Here is a 22,620-nt window from a genome sequence, read left to right on the forward strand (position 1 = left end):
CAGTAAATGTGAAGTAAATCCAGTTGAATAAAAATCTAGAACTGGTCATTCCATTCCCTTCATAGAACACAGAAGCAAATGTGTAGTAGCCACATTAGCCTCCCATTAAGGACATAGTCTAGTTTTCAGCAGAAACAATCAAACTACTCTCCACTATAAGCATCCAGTCTGTTAAACCCATTATTTAAATGAACTTGGGAAATGATGACACACACCTTTCTATCCCTCCTCATCAGCTCTGAATTTTGAGGGGCAAAGGAAGTGGAATGCATGCTTAATTGAGGCAGTAAATACAAGGCTGTAGCAGATTGTTTTACTGTTAAATACAGTAATGAGTTTTTAATGGCTGCTGTCCAAAATTACACTGGAGAAAAATGGTTTATTAGTAATAATAATAGCTGGCACTTTTATCTTCAAAGCACTTTACAAATATTAGGTCATTAATCCTCCAACTGCCACTGGGAGGCAGTGGTAAATGTTTCTATCCTTAGTTTACAGCTGGTGAAACAGGAAAATAGAGGTAGTAACCAAGTTTTCAAAAGTAGGTTTTGGGGATAGAGGTCAATTTCCAATTCAAACAACTCATATCTTTTTTTTTTTGTAGTTTTATGATTTTTATTAAAACAACTACAATATGCTCAGAAGCTATCTGTCTATTCATTTTCTTTACTGTGCGGCCTGGCATTGAGATTGGAGATTCCGATGGCCAGCTCTTTCCACAACGGCTTTGTGGTTCTTGGAGGAGACATTGTGAGCAATCTCTGCACGATAAGATTTGTCGCACCGCAGCAGTCCTTCAAGCTCCCTGGCGCTGTGGACTAGGAACTTCTGGAAATCACTGGGCAGCATGTGCTTTGTTTCCTTGTTCCTACCACAGTCAGCGCTGGGCATCAAGATCTGGCCCTTGAATGTTCTGTGCATCTTCTTGTCAATGCCCCTGGGTTTTGGCCAGTTGTGCTTAATTTTGCATTACTGGTCTGGTTGGTGCTGGATAAATTTCTTGGTTCTTGGGCTTCACCAAAGGTCTGAGGGCAGCCATGATGCCAAGTGGAAGATGGCTGCCATCTCCGCAGGAAGAGAGGACTCATATCAATTTTTATACATAATTGGATGGCATTCACTGTGATGACTGCCAGTCCTTCTTTGAGGGGTTAGTGGTTAAGGTCAAATCCTGTTTATCTGAACCTGATTCACAAAGGCATACAGGGGTTGTATCCGAATTGCTCAATGGTGGTCCTTTAGTATTATTTCAAGCAAGTCAACTGTGTTAAAAAATTCAGCCCAAATCAATTACATGCAGAAGCTTCTATGCATGGAAAACGTGATCTGTTGCGACCCTTTGAAATCTATCCCCACTGAGAATTAATTGCTAGAGGTTGCAAAGCAAAATGGAATCAAGGTCAAATTTAAACATATTTATTTGGGTTTTCTATTTTTATTCGTTCATTCAGAACTCCTTTACGGAAAATAGTATACATCTCAAATTAGTGCACAATAATAAGTAATCCAAATAGTCTATTATCCATTCTGATGTACTCTGTAGATTTTAAAATTGTTATTATTTTTGTTTGTTTGCTTACCACTGTGGGCAATGTTTTCAATTTCTGCCCATTGTATAACATCTGAAATATTTTAATCTAATAAATGAATTCTCCACAGTGTCATCAGATGCATTTTACAGAACAGGTTTTAGAAAGTCTCTGGATTTATAACACCAAAACAAATGTATTTCTTGAGAAGCCAAGTACTGTACTCTAAAGAAGCAGACATGGGCCACATAAAAGTCCTATAGCAAATCCATTCCATAAGAACCATGGAAAGGGGATCGGCTGTCTAGCCAAAGTAGAAAGCAAACATTTTTGCCTCTGTTCTAGAAAAAGGGTTGGAATTCCTCAGCATCTGAGAATGCTACTTATATTTTGCATATTAAAAGATAACAGTAATACTTGATTCTAAATACCCCAAACCAAAACATCAAAGACCATACTGGCCATGCCTAGAATTGCATTGATTTTTTTTTTCTTCAAAGCCTTATCTTAATTGACAGCTGTTAATAAAGATAGTGCCATCATGACGATAGATGTCATTTTCAAGAACAGTCAGGCTGGCATATGACATCTGTCATTGCCAACTATTTCTATCTTAATCTGGGGTGGCAGATACTCACACCTTTGTGGAAATGCCAACCGTGTAATGCAATTGGTTATATATAACACCCAGACGTGAGGGAAACCCATGCATACTGATATGACAGCATCAGGAACATATCTGCCAAGAAATAAGAAATGGTAATGAAGGCAAGTGAAAGCTTTGGGGAGGGTAAAGGTTGAATTTTACATACACTGGTGCCGAGGGACAGGATAGGACAGTATGCTTTCATGACAAGATTTCGGAGAGAACACAAATGTCCTCCTCTCCCAATGTACTTCCCACATGGAAGTCCCTCACCATTAATCCTTTGCATTAAGGCTTTTAAACAGTCTTTTTAAATGCTGCCATTCTGGGGCACCTTCTGGGGCACCTGGGTGGTTCAGTGGTTAAGCATCTGCCTTTGGCTCAGGGTGTGATTCCAGGGTCCTGGGATCAAGTCCTGCATCAGGCTCTCCAAAGGGAGCCTGCTTCTCCCTCTGCCTGTGTCTCTGCCTATCTCTGTATTTCTCATGAATAAATAAGTAAATAAAATCTTTTAAAAAAAATGCTGCCATTCCTGGGATAAGTATGCATTTTCATGTAATACCTTAAAAGGAATCCTTTATATCTACTTTTCTACATGTTTAACTGAGATAATGAGACACAGAACAGGTAAATCTGGATAAACAACAGGGACAAGTACGAGGCCTTGATGAAGACTATAGTTAGAGAATCCTGCTAATCAACGGGGCACTGATGGATGCTGCACACCTGGGAAATTAAGTCCAATACAGAAGAGAAAGAATGTGCAAAGGACTAAATGTTTGAGTCTCCCCCAAAATTCATACATTGGGACCCAAATTCCAACGTGATGATATTTGGAGCTATGGCCTTTGGTAGATAATTAAGTCATGGGGTGAAGCCCTCATGAATGGGATTAGTTCCCTGAGAAGAGAGACCCCACATACCTCTCTGGTGCTCCTTCTGCCATTCTTGTTGTGAAGATACAAAGAAAAGTCAACCCAGAAGGAGGCCTCACAAGCAGATCATGCTGGCACCCTGATCTCAGACTTCCAGTCTCCAGAACTATAGGAAATAAATCTGTTGTTTCTAAGCCACTCCGCTCTGGTACTTTGTTATAGCACCCTGAATTGACACAGGGTGCTGAAGTTGTATGAGAGACTCAAAGGGTAGCATTTAGGGATTTGGGACAGGAACTCAGATTTTACTTTACTTTTCAGTGTGAGTCCTGGTAAGTCCTAGCTCTGCCACTTCTAAGCCAAACAAGATGACCTTGCACAAAAAGCCCCCTATGTCTATGTCATCCAGCTTAAAACAGGTATTATAACAATAGCACTACACAAATCACTGATGCAGAGAGTGCAAAATATATCAAATAGTCAGTAAATAATATAAGTATCAGCCTGGCACAGCCTTAGTCCTGTCTCTCATATAAAATAATTATTCAGTAAAAGCTCTTTCAATGACTGGTCAACATCTCATAGGACCTACAATCAATCAATCAAACCATCGATCAATACTGTACAATTACAGAAGCTATGGAAAAATCACATCAGGGACGCCTGGGTGGCTCAGTGGCTGAGCGCCTCCCTTCAGCCCAAGGCATGATCCTGCAGTCCCGGGATCGAGTCCCACATCAGGCTCCATGCAGGCATGGAGCCTGCTTTTCCCTCTGCCTGTGTCTCTGCCTCTCTGTGTCTCTCTCATGAATGAATGAATGAATGAATGAATAAATAAATAAATAAATAAATAAATAAAATCTTTAAAAAGAAAAAAAAGAAAAATCACATCTCCCTAACTTTGGGCAGGGCTACATTCAGCCTTGGAAATATATAACTGGTAACATTTTCAATATTTCCCCTAGACTCATTACATCCTTCAGTATACACATTAACTCTGATTTTTAAAATTTCATCAACTATAGGGATCCCTGGGTGGCTCAGCAGTTTAACACCTGCCTTCAGCCCAGGGCATGATCCTGGAGTCCTGGGTTCGATTCCTGCGTCGGGCTCCCTACATGGAGCCTGCTTCTCCCTCTGCCTATGTCTCTGCCTCTCTCTCTCTCTCTCTCTCTGTCTCTCATGAATAAATAAATCAAACCTTTAAAAAATAATAAAATAAAATTTCATCAACTATAATATATTTGTTTTGCTTTAAATAAGAAAATCTAGGGGCACCTGGGTGGTACAGTCAGTTAGGTGGCTGACTTGGTTTCAGCTCAGGTCATGGGATCAAGCCCCACTCTGGGCTCTGCGCTCAGTACAGAGTCAGCTTAGGACTCTCTCTCACTCTCACCATCACTCCCACTGTCCTCTCCCTCTCTCATAAATAAATAAATAAATAAATAAATAAATAAATAAATAAATAAATAAATAAAATCTAAAAGCAGTAGTGTGGGCCATGAACTAGATCACAAACAGGATATCTGAGCCTTAATTTTGATTTCACTATTAGACCTTGCTTGTTTTTCATCTATAAAATGGCCTAACAACTTGTCCCTTTTTGTTCATCATGTCACTGTAAAAGGCAAACAAAGCTGATATGGAAAAAAAAAAAAATCTCCAAAATGCTGAAAGCATCCAAATAATGCAAGACATTACAATTTTTTAAATAGAAATCTTGAAAAGTAACCTGAATGGATGGAAATGTAGTGTTGAGTGTGTCAAAAAAAGGTCTTCACCATGAAATCTTGCATGTATGAGGTGTGTTTTTTCCTTTGAACACCTCAGCACACAAAACATTCTATAGTAAGCCGATTCTATCACTTTACATTCTTTAGCAAAGGTCTTCGATGTAATAATAAACAATTCACAATCAACTCTAACTGCATCAAATGATCAAAAATCACCACATTTTTCTTACCCACTTACCTTCCATTACACTGTGGATTACATCCCATAGCCCCAGGGAACACAGATGCCTCATAACACTGTGCTACCCATGCATCTCTGATTATTGCTTCATCCTTCACCCTGCTACCACTACACCAAAGAGGGAGATCCCTCCAGAGATTCAAATGTCCAGGTTACAGTGACTTTAAGCTGTTAAGACTGTTGTTATTTGAGGGCATCTCCACTTTGCAGGCATAACATCTGCAATCTCTGGCATCAGATTTACCCCTTACAGCAAAAGCTTTTGTTAGGGAAGAGCGTCTGCTAAAAATGCAAACCTGTTACCACAGTGGCTTTAATATGCCTTTTCCTTCAGACTCTGCCATCGGCTCTCATCTTGGAAAGAGGATATTATATAGAAGAACATACAAAATTGTCTGGAAGTTTGGAGACTGCAGCTGAAACCACCTCTGAATGGGGACTTGCCCACCTAGGGCAATGAAAGAAGAGAATGATAGAGAATGACAAAGCAAAGTAGAAGAGGACCCTGAATACAAATTTAATGATTTTCCATTTTGTTCCACATTTGGCAATTCAAAGGTTCTCCTTCCTCATTGCTTGTGTTCCATAAATTTTAAGGCTCCAGGTGTGCTAGGTATTCTTCATTAACCTACCAGATTCCAATCTGTTCTCCACAGTCTTCCAACCTACTGTGGGCAGAGGGAGTCAATCTCTGCATACCATCTTCTACCAGGCTCCCCTGCCATCTGACTCCTGGTTACTTTGGCCACTCTAAGGAAGGAGCAGAAGATCTGCATCTGCCACTTGACTACAGGTCCTGGCTGGCAGCCTTTCCGGGAGCTGCTGCTCTCACCTCCTCAGTAACTTCTCTTACCTACTGTCCTACTGGATGAGGGGCAGTAACAGCTCTTCAGCCTGCCCAAAAAGATGTGGTCCCTTCTCGAAACTCCCTTCAATTGTCTCTTTGAGTATGCTTAAAAAATAAAAGCAAGAGGAGACCAAGTGTTACTCAGAGAAGACACAAAACTCTGGGTCCTTGAAGACTGCCAAGGGGACATGTTCTTCACGTTCAGCCAATGGCACTCTGAACACTCAGGTTCAATATTGTGAGAATATCAAGTTTTTAAACATAAGTAAGAAATATGAATTTTTATGTGAAATCCTTGGTATTTATTTATTTATTTATTTATTTAAATCCTTCGTTTTTAAATATTGGCTGAAATACTTCTTAAACATTCCTTGGGCCAAATAAAACACCTATGTAGGCTAGGTTCAGTCCAAAGGATGTTAGTTTAGATCCTACCTAGACTATGCTGCCTCTTCTTTAGAAGAAAAAAAAAAATCTGTTTTTCATTGCAGTGCCTGATTACAAGAAAGAAATTACAAGAAAGATGGAAATTCACATCTATACAACTTTTCTTACACAGTTATTTAGTCCTAAAAAAATAATTCTCTCTCATTTGAAATCTCAAGGCAAAACAGAGAAACATCCGGACTCGAAAGTCACAGGAATCTGGATCTGTTCTAAATGTATGAATCTAATCAAATTATTTAATTCCAGTATGGCTCACTCCATTCATCTGCAAAATCAGGATAATGACTTCTTGCCTACCATCTTCACAGAGACATTTGGCTGAGAAATGAAATCATACACAGTAAATGAAAAGTGCATTTGAGCTCTTCAGAGACTAAAATGCTTTTTAAACCAGAGGGATTAGTAAGAAAAACCTCAGGGGTTTGCTGAAGCTTTTTTTTTTTCTTTTTTTTTTTTTCTATTCCAACCACGTTTCATGACACCGAGGTAACTGCAAGTCAGTGCCTTAGGCCAACATGACCTTAAAGACTACCCCAACCTAAGTTGGTGGTACTCAACCCTCCAGTGCATTATTCTCACCAAAGCTTCCAAAAAACCCAAAGTCTTTCTTAGTCACCATCCCCAGGGATTATGATTATTAATCATCTGAGTTGGTAGTTTTAAGAATCTCTCCAGGTGATTCTCATGTCAGTCAATCCTGAGAACGAGTACTCTTAGGATCTTTCAAATATGTGTAACAATCACTGTGAGTATATGTGTGTATAATTGATGTAGGTATCAACAATTTTCCATTCAACTGTGCCATGATGACAGTTCACACTTATTCACATACAAAGGGATACACACACACATCTATCTATCTTTATACATTCATATACTGAATATGGAATACATAGATAATTACTGTAATTAAAAGCCAGAATTTATTGAGTGCTCAGTAAGTTCTACTAAGCTGTCTATAAAGATTGCCCCATATTATGCTCACAATAATGCATGCAAGCTGGCATGGATATCAACCTCCATTCCACAGAAGAAATCAGCGTTGGATTAAAATGACTTAGCCAAGGTCACATACCAAGGAGTTAGTCGACTTTGATCTTGAACCCAGGCAGCCTGATTACTATAGCCAGTGCACCAGTTTGTTTCCCACTGTGCCAGACAATATAAGGTTTATGAGATACATAAAATGGAACGTGTGTCCCCAAGAATGTTAAGATATGAGAAAGGAATTTTGATGAGCACTAAAATTCACAGGCTGCATAGGAAAGTGGTACTGTGTAGTCCCTAGAGTTAGGGAAAGTTGGATTAGAAGATGGGCAGCTGATGGTTTTGCTTAGCTCCTACTTTGCAACTATGGAGAAAATGAGATGTACCCAAACATCAGAAGAGAGAACAGTTAAGATCACCAGGAAAGGAAATTCTGTTTAAAGAAGAGAGTACATTTATATAGTTGCCAAATTCAACACATTTATTATTACCATCATCTGGCAGCATCATTTGGATTGGATATTTATGCCTTCTTAAATTTACCTCTATTTTCAGTTTAACCAGCAAACTACAATTTTTGAAGAATTCATCTCAGTTCAAACTCTATCTCTGATTCTTACTGAAAAATTGTGTATAAATATACACATAAACACACATACGTATTCCTAATAATTTCATTTTCAAAGAGATAAACAAGCTATTATAAAAATGAAAATAATACTTTTTTCACAGAAAATTTCAAAAATTGAAAACAGAATATGCATTTTCTTTGTATTTGTATTATCTAAACACAATAGGAAGGTAAGCAGAATCATTTTTTATCCACAATACATAAAATCTCAATTAGTTATGGTCTATTTGTGCACTGACTAAAAACATTCGTTAACAAAACAGAATTTTCTAGTTTACTGGATAAATATACCAGAAGAAATTGCAGAATAATGTTAGGTTGCCAAGCAACCACAGCTCTACTCCCTCTTGTTTGTGATCAATCCAACTCATTCATCAAGCTTCCTATCCCAGTGCTAGAGAATTCCAACCAATTTGTTTCTTGGGAAAATTATAGTGACTTTCGGTAACACAATAACACTTTTATTCTCAGAAGATAAACTTAGATGTTCTTTCGATCAAAGGGATGTGTTAATTCATTATTCTCTACATGGTGCTAATGAGAAAGCTATAATTAACTAACTACACTATTGCGACACACATAAAATAAACTGCAGTAATTAGTAATGTTTAAGGTGTTAACCAGCCTCCAAAATTAGAAAATACAGAATCTTTCCTCCAATAAAGATGTAGAGAAAGGAGAAAGCACCATATCTAATTAAATTGGGAATTGTTTCCATTCTCCCTGGCATCCCAAAGAGGGGGAGAGGCATGGTCGCCAAAACATGAGAGATTTTACTTCAATAGCAGAGAAAATGGCTCAATGCCAATTCTACTTGTAGGTAGACATAAAATACTGGCGAATAATGTAATCCTTTCTTTAAAAGAATGCTTAGCACAATATTTTTCCAGGAATGAATAGAAAGAATATTATGCTTTCACTCATTAGCTGTGTTAACTTAGCATATTGTATGTAAATCACCATAATAATTGCATTCTCTTCAGACTGAATTAGTTAGTTACAATGAAGCTGTAATCAAAATGTTCATAATTGAAAATATAGTATTCTCGGTCTCGGTTTGAAAAAATAACAAGCAACGCTGATTAAATCAGATAATACAGCACATCACTGAAAACAGTCTTAGTATAGAGACAACTTCCTCCTCTAGCTTATATCGTTGCATGTCAATTAGCTCCCCAAATTCAGGACTCAATACCTCCAGATCTGTCATGGTTTTCTATGTGTCACCCTTTGTCTTTGGCCTAACTTAAGCTTTCCATGTGCATTACTGCTTAGATTTTCGGGGGAAAATACAAAATGGTAAAAAGCTAAATTTTTGTTTCTCAAATGCATTAGACTCCATGGCACTGTAGGCGGTCATAAATCAAAGTGCAAAGTAATTTCCAACAAATGAAACATTTAATGCCAATGCTCCTGGGAAACAATATGTAAATGATCATATGAATTTCAGGCAAGCTGTCACACTAATTCCTCAAGGTACCTTTTAAAGATGACATATTCACTGTGAAGAAGGGGGTGTTGTCATGCAAAAGTCAAACTTAAAGCAATACTCTACTATCTGAATTGATATTCCTTGGGCTTCCTGACACTCATTCCTTCAAATACGATGCCATCCAGCCCCCTCTATCACTTAATTTTCCTTTATGAGATTAAAACAAACAAACAACAATAAAACCCCCCAAAACCCCTAGCAGAATCACAAATCAGTCTTGATCATTATCCTTATTTAATCCTCCATTTAAAAAAAAAAATGAACCAGTCTAATTATTTCAACAAAGTAATTTTTGGTCAAACAACCTATCTTCAAAATCTTCAAAAGTAAGCTATATTTTATCCAGCAAATATTTTTCGAGGTCAGGTCTATTTTGTAAAAGTCTTAGGGAACTTTGTGATGGGAACACATGTCCAGTTTTAGTTGCCTCAGATCCAACAAGACACGCCTATATTTTAATAAGCAAGTGATATTTCTAAACTGTATTTAAAACCAATCCAGTAAATGAAATTAATTAGCTTAAAGGTAATAAATATATAATGTGCAATATCAAATCTTGTCATTCTTACAATTAGGCCCATGGGATGTTTTGCTCATCACCAGATAAGTTGGAGCACCTAATAAAACCATGAGGTAGCAATAAACATCGGCAGTCTTTTCTTTAAAAGACCCATAAGTATAGATACAACAGAGAACAATCTGAAAAACATGTATTAATCATCATAGTCCTACTCCTCTGCAGTGATGTGGGTAAAAACATGCCCAGAAAGAGATTTTTAATGAACTGCCATAGCCAGTACTCACACTTGCCAAGAAATAACTATTTTTCTTCATTTATTCACTGACAATATCCAGGAGCTTGCAAGGAATGATTATACTCTATACTCTCTGCCTTTACTACAGATAAATCCACCACAGCACTTAAGGCCATAAAATGGAAAGCTGGGTTATACACTAGACTCCAGAACCAAGTTGAATCATGAAAGCCATAGAGTGGCCCATCACTAGATACTGAAATTAAGACAAACCTAACTGCAACCTCAGCCTGTGAAAGAGGACCTAGTCTTACACACAAAGCTGTAGAATAAACTCGTTTGTTTTTTTTCCCCCCTTGTTACTAAAAGTTTTCCCAAATAGCTTTCTAAGCTTCTCTCTGCATCCATTTACTGACAAGCCAACGTGACCAACTATTGGTCATTTTATATCTTCCGATCTGCTGCAAACCAGAGCTCTGTAGGAGTTGTACGGGGCAGTAATATTCAATACCCACCCATATTCTCCCAAATTAGGAAACACGGTATTTTGCCTTCTATAAAGGTGCGGAGAAATGAGAATGCACCGTATCTAATTAAATTGAGGATCAATTAATAGTAACAGTAACGCCATCAGCCACCATAACTAATTTAGGGGGGTTTATTTATTAAGCATTAAACACGAAGCTCAACTGTCTTCTTGCATTATCTCATTCCAGTCCTGCAAAAGCCCAATGAGCAAAGTGTAACTGATACTATCGTTAGTATTGAAAAGGGGAAACCGAGGCACGGAGCAGTTAAATGGCACGTCCAAAAATCACACATCACAGAGACGCTGGAGCTGGAGCCGGGACCCACCTGGGCGCCGCGGGAGACTGTGGGCCCGGCGGGAGGCCAGGTGGCTCCCCGGTTGCCCACCTCCGCGCGCACGCGCACAAGTGCCCCCCCGCCCCCACCGCGGGCGTTCCGGAGGGCGCGCCGCCGCGCACGCGCGTGCCCAGGTGGCCACTTGCCGGCCCCGGGGGCCCCTCCGAGGTCCCCAAGGGCGGGGCTGAGCCCCAGGCCCCTGGCTGAGGGCTGAGCCGCGAGCCCCCCCCCCCGCCGCGCCCCTAGACACCTGCCCCCCGCCGCTCCATCACCTCCCGGGCCCGCCTGCCCGCGCTCGCCCCAAGGCGCGGCTCCGGGGCGTGGGTACCTGCGCCCGCGCCACGGCGGCGTCTTCTGCCCCGGGGTCCTCGCAGGAATTCCTCAGCCCCGGCCCCGACTCAGAAAGTGCGGCTCTCACGGCGAGCGAGCGGGTAGGAATCCAGGGGCCGGCGTCCCCCAGCCTCCCAGCCGCCAGGCTCCAATCCCTGCTCTCCAAATTAATCACTTTCTCCCTCCCCACGCACACTCTCACTCAAAAAAGAGAGAGAGAGAAAGAGAGAGAGAGAGAGAGGCACAAAGGAGAAGGGACCATCCGTGACTGGCATCTCTAGCTCCCCCAGCTCTGCTACCAAGGAGCCATGGCAACCACGCCCCCGGCCTGGCCCCTACCCGCCCCCCCCACACACACACCGGGGAACTCCTGAACCTCCCCGTTTTCTTGCTGCCCCCGCCCCAACCCTGCGGTCCTCAGAGCCTCCCTTTTCGAGCTGGCGGCGGCGAGCGCAGAACCCCAACCAGCACCTGGAATCTTCCCCCGGGAATGGGAGCGAGACGGGGGCGGGGTGCGGTGCGGAGGGAAACGGGGCGCTACGACCCATGAGATGGTCACGGGCGGGGAGGGGCGCCATCAGGGCTGACCCCAAACCCAGGCCAACCTCGGACGCCCTACTGGAGAGAGGGCTGCAATCCCCGGGCCGGTCTGGGATGCTCCCCAGGGGGTCGGGGGCGCTGCGCGGGGGTGGGGCGGGGGGAGGCTGGAGCAAAGGCAGAGGGTTGACCTACCCGTCAGCAGGCGGAGAGAGTGGGAGCTGGGGGATTCGTGGAGCCGCTTCACTGTATCCCGCGGACCCGGCGCTGGGTTCGAATCCGGCCTCAGCCACCAGAGGGCGGGGCTGGGAACGGGGGTGTCTCTTACCGGGTTGGGGTTGAGCGACCTCGGACTACCCCCCGCTTTAGGCAAGGATGGGGCCCGGTTGCGCACCCCCGCCTGTCCGGTGAGCTGACCCCTCCCACCGGCAAAGCCCCAACCCGCCGTGCCTCACGCCCCGCGAGTTGGCTGCCCGGCTGCGGGGGGAACCCGCGGGGCTAGCAAAGCAGGTGCACAGTGACCCCCACCCAGGCACCCCTGAGCCGTCTGCGCCCGCCGAGCTGCGCCCACCTTCCCTCCGGGAAACTTCTCCCCTCGCTGGCTGGCGCCCGGGGACGCACGTGCGGTGTCCAGCGGCTCCGCGCGGACCCAAGGGAGTTTCTGGCCGGCGGAGACCCCCCGGGCCCCTCCCGCCCCGGGCAGTGGCCGCGAGCGCGCGGGACCTGCTGGCTGAGCCCGGATCCACGCCCTCCGGGCCGAGGCTGGCCAGCGCCTCTGCGCCGGTCCTCGCTTCTGCGCCCCGCCCTCACCCACGCGGCTGATTTTCCCTCCCTTTGCACACTCCCTTGGGACACACACAGAGAGAGAGAGAGAGAGAGAGAGAGAGGGAGGGAGAGAGGGAGAGAGAGCGCTACAGGCTTAAGACTTATTTCACGGTGAAAAAGCAAGGGACGAAGCCAAAACTTCACTCGTCATTTTCAACATCTATGGTCAAAAGAGGTAGGATGGCTGTCCCTTTAATCTGCAAAACCGAATTAAAAAAAAAAAAAAAAGGAAAGAAAAGAAACAACACCTGCCCCTCCCTATGGTTTCACTCAGTACGTATTCCAGACACGGGTCGCCGGTCTGGTTTTCCTCCATCGCTGCCTGTTGGAAGGGTGTGGTACCATGTACCTATTAAAAATACCCTTTTTGCTTTCCTTCCTTATTTATAGGTGTGATGAGGCTTGCTCTTTACAAAAGATGCTGCTACGATAAGCTAACAGATCATTGCCTACAGAAATTTGGGCACCTTCCACCGTTAACCTTTTTTTAAATTTTGTCTTAATACTTATGATCTGCAGTTTCACCACATTGTTCCATAAAGTTTTTCCTATTTATTTTGTATTGATTCACTATTATAGGGTAGAAGAAAGCCCTGTGTGCTTATTTCCACTTACAAAAGGCCATTTCTGATGCTTGATCAATTCCACCGAAACATGTAAATTTTATTTTACGATTCCAAAATTAATGAGGGAAAGTTACAGGCTTTTGCAGACTAAGTTATTTATACACTCCTTTCTTTTTCCGTTTCTTTTTTTTTTTTTTCACACCGTGATATTTTCCAAATTTTTCACACAATGCCACTTTAAAAAATTCTGTTGAATTTAAGTTCTCTTTGATGGTAAGAGAATCATTGACTTCCAATTTTTACTCCTCTAAAGCAGTAAAATTGACTTTACAGTCTGGTTTTGTTCTCTTCTGTGCATTGAACAATGAGGACATTTAGAGCTGTGAGCTTCCCTCAGAGTTGGATACTACTATAGTAGCCGATAGAGGAAAGGCAATTCAGAATTCTGCTTCAGAAGCAACTGAATAAAATATTTTGAAAATGAATTAGTGGACTTTTAAACTTTAATAATTGCTAACTTTGGAGCCATGACTCTGTCAGTTCATGTGTGGGCTAAATTCTTACTGACTGCATTGCAAATTGCAAATGCAAGTGAGGGCAGGATTAGTCCTGAGTTTAAATTGTACTGCTAGAGTAATTTCTTTGCCCGAGGCATCATTATTCACACGGAATGTTTTCTAAAGTAGAAACAAAGATAGGATATTGAATGAAATTCCAACAGGGAAAATATAAGGAAACATTTCCAAGGTAAAGGAGACACAAAGCTGAGTTGAACTCAGAAGTTGACCACCTTCTGGGTAAACATTCTCTGACCAAAAGACTCAGAACTCAATCCTGGCCAGACCGATAGAATACTCTTCTCCTCCATATACAACTCTTCTTTTCTCTGTGATTTGTTTTTTGACATTAGGATTATTGTGAGGAGATGATATAGATCATGTCGTAAAGATATATAGATACCTATAGCTATATAGAGAAAGAGAGAGGGAGAGAGATCCTAGTATTTATCAGTCATTGTTCAAGGTGCTAGGGTACAGTAGAAAATACAACAAACAAGACTAGCTGCTTCTTTTAAAATCAAATATCCAAAAATATATCAAGGAATATCAAGGCATCATATCTGAAACAAAAAGATGAAGGGTCAGTTCTTAAATACAAATTTTCTTGAAAGGAAAATAGCATATTTCTGAGTCTCTGACACTGCACATAAATGAGGAAATAATAGCCCAAAAATAAGTCCAAAACTTAGTAGAGGCAGCCATTAAGTCTATACATACATGATATGCTTTACTCGAGGCAAATAAATTTTAAGTGAGGGAGAAAGGAAAAGAACATAAGGAAAAAAGGAAGAAGGGAAAGAAGGGAAGAAGGAAGGGAGGAAGGAATACAAATGATTAACCAAGATAGGAAAACAGTATTTATTTTTTTTAAATTTTTATTTATTTATGATAGTCACAGAGAGAGAGGGGGGGGGAGAGACACAGGCAGAGGGAGAAGCAGGCTCCATGCACCGGGAGCCCGACGTGGGATTCGATCCCGGGTCTCCAGGATCGCGCCCTGGGCCAAAGGCAGGCGCCAAACCGCTGCGCCACCCAGGGATCCCCGGAAAACAGTATTTAAAAGAAAAAAAAATTAGCCAGCTAAGGAGGTCTTTTTAAAGAAATGCAAAATAGAAGCAAATGACTTAACTTTCCACATCCAAACTTCATAAATTTCCACTTCCAACACTTCATACATGTTACCTCCAGGGATAGGTTCTTTTTTTCTTTTTTAAATACATTTCCAAAGGCAGGCCACAAATGCAGCCTTTCTTGACCCAAAGAACTTAAAACAGCTCATTCCCTCAGATTCCTGGAAGGCTGGAACCCGAGACCAGAAGGCAGCCTTCAACCAGAGTGGAGATTCAGTGAAACTGCCTTCTGCTGCTGCTTTGAAACCCTCCCTTGGCTCCCATCCTCCTGTCTGACACTTTGTTCAGACTCAGTTCCCACTCAACAAATAATCCTAATCTATCAGGCATCACACAGTTGCACGGGAGTGCTAAAGAAAGACTAGATTTCTTACAAGTCACATGGAAATTTGGTTGCATTAGCTTTGAAAGGTGTGAATTTATCTCTCACAATTGAGGAAGGCCATGTAAAATGAAAATATGACTATTAGACCACAAATGAAGGGGAGAAAGGAGGTCTTTCATGAATAGAAGCAGAAGGTGAGAGAGATAGGCCAGTCATCTGGAAAAAAAAGAAAAGGTATTAAGAGCTGGGGTATTTTTCAGCTTTTACTGCTGATTTACTGCCTATCCCCAGCTTGAACCATCATTTGGTATCATTCCCAGAGCCAGGACCATTGGAGGAGTATTGCCTTTTGGCAAAGCTGGGTAGCTAGTGATATGGCAATGTTCCTAGAAAAATTGTTCAGTGGAAGAGCTGTAGTTTTCGAAATGGCATTTCAGTCTAGCAGTTCTGAATAGTCACAGATCCATGGGGATTTTCTGGCCAACTACTGTCCTAAAGTAAAGCAGCATGTTCCACTGAGAGGTAAGTCCTCAAAGGCAACCTTGGAAGTACATAGCAGCTACCTTCAGCTTAGATACTAAGAAAGCTAAAGAAGATCATATTAATTCTGCAGAGTAAACTTTGTGTCGATACTCCTTTAACTTGTCCTTTAATACAAGAACAAAAGGACATGTATTAAAAATCAAAGGGCAATCATTTGGGGACAAATAAAAAGGTAACGTCTTGTACTTCACCCCATGGATCATTAATACATGTGATTCAGCCTTAGCAGGTCACAGAACCACATATTTTCACTGGATTTTTTAAAGGGCTTGGTAATTTACAGACATTAATAACAATATACTTATGTAGCTATGATCATACTGTTATCAAATCTCATGCTTTAAGACATTTGTTGATCACTTCTAAAGATCAAGAAGATTTCTTGCCCTCTAAACAGAAATGCTCAAATGCTCATTATAACTACCTTACCCTCCTGTTGGTGGTTTGCTCCAAAGTCCTGTGCAGTGAAGTCTTATCTCAGTGGACCGAGAACAGTTTTAGAGTATGAATCCATTTGTTGGGAAAAGTCTTCCTAGTTTTGGAGGATGGGAATTTCATTTAAATCTCTCTATATCCAACATGATACAAAATCTTTTCAATCTGGAAAGTACCTCAGGCAGCATATTTTCCAATAGCTTCCTTTTATAGTTGAGAAGGGCAAGGTTCAGAAATTTTCTCAAGGGGCATCTGGGTGACTCAGTGGTTGAGCATCTGCTTTTGGCTCAGGTTGTGATCCCAGGGTTCTGGGATCAAGTCCTAAAGCATGCTCCCCACAGGGAGCCGACTTCTCTGCCTATGTTTCTGCCTCTCTCTCTATGTGTCTTTCATGAATAAATAAATAAAATATTTAAAATTTTTTTTCTCAAGATTTCCAGGTTAGTGGTCTAGAATTCATATATATATACTTAATCTTGTTAATAATTAATATATAGATATTCTTGTATGATTTTAGAATATGACAGGACACTGCCATCTTGAAAGATAGTTGTATTTATTCCAATTTTGCCATAGCAAACAAGATAAATGTTAAATAGTGAGATGGTGAATGATAGTAGAAGAATAAGGGCTGATCTTTACAGAGACAAATAGCCAAAATGAAGGTCTTAGTTGATTTTCTTCTATTTTGTCCAATTGATTTTGGAAATTGGTTTTCACACTCTTAGAATAAAGAAAATTTGGTAGAGAGAAAGGAGAGACTCAGTGGGTATCCTTAATATAAGAGCTTATGGCAGGCTGCTGGTTGCTTCCCTCCTTGTCCTGACCCCCTCATCCCACAAATATGTTCTTTTTTTTTTTTTTTTCCTTCCTGGCCACATAGCCACCTACCTAAAGACTACATTTCAGGGCAACCTCTTGTGTCCTCTCTCTCTTTGTACTATCACTCAACTTTCCTTTACTCTCACTAAAAGAGAGAGAGAGAGAGACTACATTTCACATTCACCCTTGTGACCAAGATTGGCCCCATGGCTAGGTTCTCACCTAAGAGACATGAGGAGAAATGCTATTAACAACGACTAGGTCATCTTCTTAAAGGTAATCTAGATTCATTCTTCTATTTCCTTCTAGTGAGCCTATAATAATGAAATATTCATGTTGAAGCTGACAAAAGAACCCCCATTATCCTGAGTCCCTCATGAGTCCCTCATGAGTCTAGGAACTATAGCCCACATACTACCATGAAAAAACGAACTTCCCTATTCTTTGAGCCAGTATCTTTTGAGGTCTTTTTATTGTAACTATTTAGTCTTTTCCCTAAGTAATCTGTGTCACCAGAAAAATTTCAAAATAGTCAAAAAAAAATAAGAATGAATGATATAGTAAGTATCCATTGTTTTTGCTGGACCAGCATTTATAGACATTCAGACAGCTCAACCAATCCTAGGAAATAATATCTCCTAGGTTTATGTGGCTGAGTTGAGGCTGCTGCCAATACTTCCTATTTACCACAGGTCCAGATATGTGACACAGGTATAAAATCCATATTCCTCATCTTTTCATCTATGGTGATTAGAGCAAAGAAAAGCAACAGACTCAAGACAAGCTAATGAAAGACCTACCTGGGAGGTATGCTTGAATTATTAGGAAATAACACAGAATTGCTCAGGAAGCTTGATGTCAGATAGGAGAAGGTAGCTGCTTATCACCACTTAGAGAAAAAAAAAAAAAAAAACACCACAGGGAAAAGAAAAGAAGACTGTACTTGACAGTTAATTGAAAACTTATGTCTTCAAATAGATGAAAGCTTATTGTTTATTAAAAGCTAAAACTGAAATACATCTTAACTATGTAGCTAAGTGAGTGAAAAACTATTAGAGCAAAATAGTTTGAGTTAGTTTGCTAACATCAAAATCATCTTTTTAAAGATTTATTTATTTATTTATTTCAGAGAGAGTGTGTGTGTGAGTAGGGGGAGGGGCAGAGGGAGAGAGAGACTCCTGAAGCAGACTACCCACTGAGCTTGGAGCCCAATGTGGGGCTTGATCCCAGGATCCTGAGATCATGACCTGAGCCAAAAGTTGGCTGCTTAACAGATGGAGCCACCCAGGCACCTCCCAAAATCATTTTTTTTTTAAGATTTTATTTATTTATTCATAGAGACACAGAGAGAGAGAGAGAGAGAGGCAGAGACACAGGCAGAGGGAGAAGCAGGCTCCATGCAGAAAGCCTGACGTGGGACTCTATCCAGGGTCTCCAGGATCATGCCCTGGGCTGCAGGCGGCGCTAAACCGCTGTGCCACCAGGACTGCCCCCAAAATCATTTTTATTCACTATAGATTCCTAGATAAGATTATTCCCTATGGATAGTTTCTTTAATAAAAGGGATGTGCATGACAAAAAGTCTTTCTTTCATGAAATAACTCATCTGATTGGTAGTGACTCTTTGAAATACTGTGACTGAGGGATTCCAATCTTGTATCTGAGTTCAGCTGGAAAAGACAAAGTGATTATTAATGATGTTTGTCATTGATATGACAGAAGAAATGCTTCTCGTATGCTGGGTATTTGCCATCCTTGCATTCTTAAAGTGTGGCATAAGTCTAGACAATGCATACAGACTTTATTTTTTCTTTTTTATTTATTTTTATTTTTATTTTTTTTAAGATTTATTTATTTATTCATGAGAGACACAGACTGAGTGAGAGAGAGGCAGATTCTTAGGCAGAAGAAGAAGCAGGCTCCTTGCAGGGAGCCCGATGTGGGACCTGATCCCGGATCCCAGGATCACTACCTGAGCCAAAGGCAGGAGCCCAACCGCTGAGCCACCCAGGCGTTCCAATTTTTTCTTTTTTAATTACAATATAATGGTACATTCTTTGGGGACATATTTTTAGCAGTTATAAAAAGAACGATGGAATAAATAGTCCTTTCTATGCAATGATTAGGGGCCATAATTCATGTTCTCAATTGACTTTTCCCACAAAATAAATTAGCAGACATGCACTTAAATCACAAATTGCTAATATGTCATATACTGTGTTAACACAAACTCAGATATGTAATCTGGGTAAGATGTAACTCGGGCCCAAGGGTGCAAAAGCACCTAGTTCCAGGGGTCCCAAACAAACCAGGATCAGTCACTCACCACTGACAAAATTCAAAGGCAGAGAGACAAGGGGTAGTGAAACACGAAAGAAGTTATTTTAGTGAAGCCAACACCAGGATGACACTGAAGTAATGTCTCCAAGACTGTCTTCAACGTGCTGAAAATACTTCTAGGTTTATATAAGGAAAATGCAGAACAAAGGTCAGTGCATACTTGCAGGTGAGCAGTAAAGGTGGGATAGATCATTGTCTCAGGGTAAATCATGTGGGGTCTTGCTCAGGACAGTCATTATTGTGTGGGGGGTAGTTTTGTTTCCCATCGTGGGATACTTTCCCCACCAGGTCTTTTGCTTGAGTTAAAAGATTAGCTAGAAAAAAGAATTTAATCTGTTAGAAATTACAGACTAAGGTCAAAACGGAGGTAAAAATCCTCTTTCACAAACTCGATTGTTTTTAGGCATTGCATTGGATTTATTGTCTTTCAGGAGTTAAATAAGACCTACCAATCTATTTTTTATTATTAGTATTTTTAGCAATATATTTTTCCATGCTGTTTTTCAGAATATTTACCATATTCATATACAGATAAACCCAATAAGTCATTTAAACCCTATACCACAAAAACAAAAACAAAGACAAAAACAAAATACAAAACAAAAAACCCCCACCTCCATACTATAGTACAATAATTACATTGCAAAGGTTCTGAATCTCCTGCTTGTATTGACAAGAAATATTTGCCTTCTCTTATAGGCATTCGTTCCTTTATCTTCTGCCAGTTTCTCACGCAGGTAGTTCTTTGGTATTTTTTGTTTGTTTTTGTTTTTTCTTTCCCATGGACCAATCTAAGTTATTTACTTAAGCCATCTCCTGCCATGCAAGGGATGGAAGATCAATATACTGGTCATCATTTGATACAAGTAAGGAAGGTGAGCTTAAAATCCCATATACTTTTCTACTCTGTGTGCAGAGTCATGGTCCAAAATAGTGCTGTGGTCCCTACTGGGTAGTTAGGCCCAGGTTCTCTTTATTCATCTTGATAGCCAGTGGGAAGTGGATTCACAGTTATAGAATAGAGTACAATTACCATGTCCCCAGGTAAAGGGCTTGAACCTGATGTGGAGATGGGGGTAGACAGTGAACTTTGGTTTTTTCTACTCTCCCTGGTGTGACTTCAGGAAAAACTTCAGCATGCACACTCCCACACCAGGGAGCATTATGAAGTGGGTGAAGGCCTTCCACATGCCAGCAGAGCCCTCCTTGCATGGAGGCCACTTGTCATGGACCACCCCAGCTGTGCCCAAGACCGACCTAGTAGACCAGGAACCTGAGACCCAGCTGCCACTGCCTTTTTCAACATAGACCTCACTCAGGTAGTTATTTGGTAGCTCATAATAAAACATTTAAGGACACATCACCAGGCATGAGTTTTACAACACTTATATTGCCCATATATAGTGTTTATCAGCTCATATTCTATTTCCTATAGCTCAGTATATCCATGCAAATATAAATATGAAACACTCTGCAAAATTTTTTATCATGCATATAGAAGCCATCTTAAAAGTTTCCTAAAATTAAGATTTTGGCGTCTCAAATATGAGTAAAAGAGAAAATTTAATGATGAAAATGTGAAATATTCCAGGGTCTAAAATATTCTGATACATTTATCTGAAGAAGAATAAAGTAGTTAATGAGCATAAGGATTTGTAATTCTTTCCAATGTAAAGTTGTAGACTTCTAGTAATGGTTTCTTTCAGAATTAATCCTCCTGCAGGTAAAAACTATAAAGTATAGACAAAATATAATACCTGAAAGCACTGTGTAGTGACCCCCAACAGGCAGATACTGGAGAGGGTAGATACTTGGAGAAGGAAACAGCACTGGATAAATTAACTGGTTTACAAGTTGTAGTTGAAGGGCAGGACCCAGTCTGTCCATGCTTAGTGGGTAAAAGAGGGAAAGAAAAGTTTCAGACTTACAGTCTTAAAGAAACAGATAACAGATTTTGCACAATCAGACCAACTGAAAAATAAGAGGAGGAATTCCATAGAAGAGCGTGCCAGGGAGAGGGAGGCCCGGATTCTGTTTTAATGATGCTCAATCTTCAGCTAAGCTTTGAAATATGCATTAATAGGACAGTCTCCAAACAGCTCTGCTGAGGTTCCAAAAGAACTGAATTGAGATGTAAACCATCCTCTACAAGGGAGACTATAGTTTGATCTTAGCTACATTAACTGCCTGGTAAGAAAAATAAAAATTGATGTTAGTGGGAGAACATAGCAGAATCCAGAATCTGTATAGTACTCCGAAAACAATCCAAGATGGTTCAACATATGATAAAATATATGTGATCTTCACTCAAAGAAGAGACAAGGAGATCAACCCTGAGATGATCCTCGCATTGGACATAATGGATAAGGAATATAAAGCACAATTGTAATTATACTCATGGAATTAAAATATTACCACAACGAATATAAAATTAGGAAACCAAAGCAGAGAGACAGCATCTCTAAAAAAAGAACAAAATGGAAATTCTAGATTTGAAAAAGATACAAGATCAAAAATAATCTTTAAAATTTCAATTTGCTTCATAGCAGTTTATAGAGATGACAGAGAAAAGAGTCAGTAGTTTTGAAGCTAAATCAATATAAATTTTCCAGCATGAGAGAAAGAGAGAAGATTAGAGGCAGAAAAATGAATACAGCCTCAAAATATTTAATATCTGGGTAATTGACATCTCAACAGAAGAGGGAGATGGGACATAAAAATATATTCAAAGAAATAATGCCAAAAAATTTACCAAATGTGGTGAAAGCCAGACACTTAGAGATTCAAAGATTCAGCAAATTTTCAGCAGGATAAATACAAAGTGAGCTACCTCAGTGCACAATAATCAAGTTGTTAAAAAGACAAAGATAAGAGGAAAACCTAAAAAGATGACGGAGAGTAAAACAGCACATTACATACAGGTGAATAGCAATTTTAAAATGCTGATAGAAAAAAAGAAAACAACCTAGAAATCTGGATCCAGTGAAAATATCCTTTAAGTATGAAGGCAAAATAGGCATCGGTCCAGATAAAAGAAACTAAATAGGGTTATTGCCATCAGAGCTGCACTATAAGAAATGCTAAAAGTAGTTCTTAAAACTGAGGAGAAATGATACCAGATCAAACTCAAATCTTTTTTCTTTTTTTTTTTTTTTCAAAC

At 40.5% G+C, this 22,620-nt stretch overlaps 1 protein-coding gene and 1 long non-coding RNA gene across 16 annotated transcripts in view; one reads left to right on the forward strand and one right to left on the reverse strand.

The window, feature by feature from the left end:
• Positions 1–12,717, reverse strand: part of CHL1 (cell adhesion molecule L1 like) — a 195,456-nt gene extending 182,739 nt beyond the window's left edge. For 4 of the 12 annotated variants that reach the window (XM_072785356.1, XM_072785348.1, XM_072785352.1 and 1 more), the window contains exon 1: positions 11,376–11,652. The gene's annotated coding sequence lies outside the window, so the exon portion shown is untranslated. Of the gene's footprint in view, positions 1–11,375; positions 11,653–12,109; positions 12,220–12,485 lie in introns of those variants that run through there. The other 8 variants (XM_072785349.1, XM_072785354.1, XM_072785355.1 and 5 more) reach the window with 3 other exon arrangements.
• LOC140609951 (uncharacterized) overlaps positions 11,272–22,620 on the forward strand; it is a 33,387-nt gene continuing 22,038 nt past the window's right edge. For 2 of the 4 annotated variants that reach the window (XR_012011723.1, XR_012011722.1), the window contains exon 1: positions 11,272–11,478. This is a non-coding gene — a long non-coding RNA (uncharacterized lncRNA). The remainder of the gene's footprint in view (positions 11,479–22,620) is intronic. The other 2 variants (XR_012011721.1, XR_012011724.1) reach the window with 1 other exon arrangement.

The sequence above is a fragment of the Canis lupus genome, chromosome 19, assembly GCF_048164855.1.
Source record: "Canis lupus baileyi chromosome 19, mCanLup2.hap1, whole genome shotgun sequence".
Classification (NCBI taxonomy): domain Eukaryota; kingdom Metazoa; phylum Chordata; class Mammalia; order Carnivora; family Canidae; genus Canis; species Canis lupus.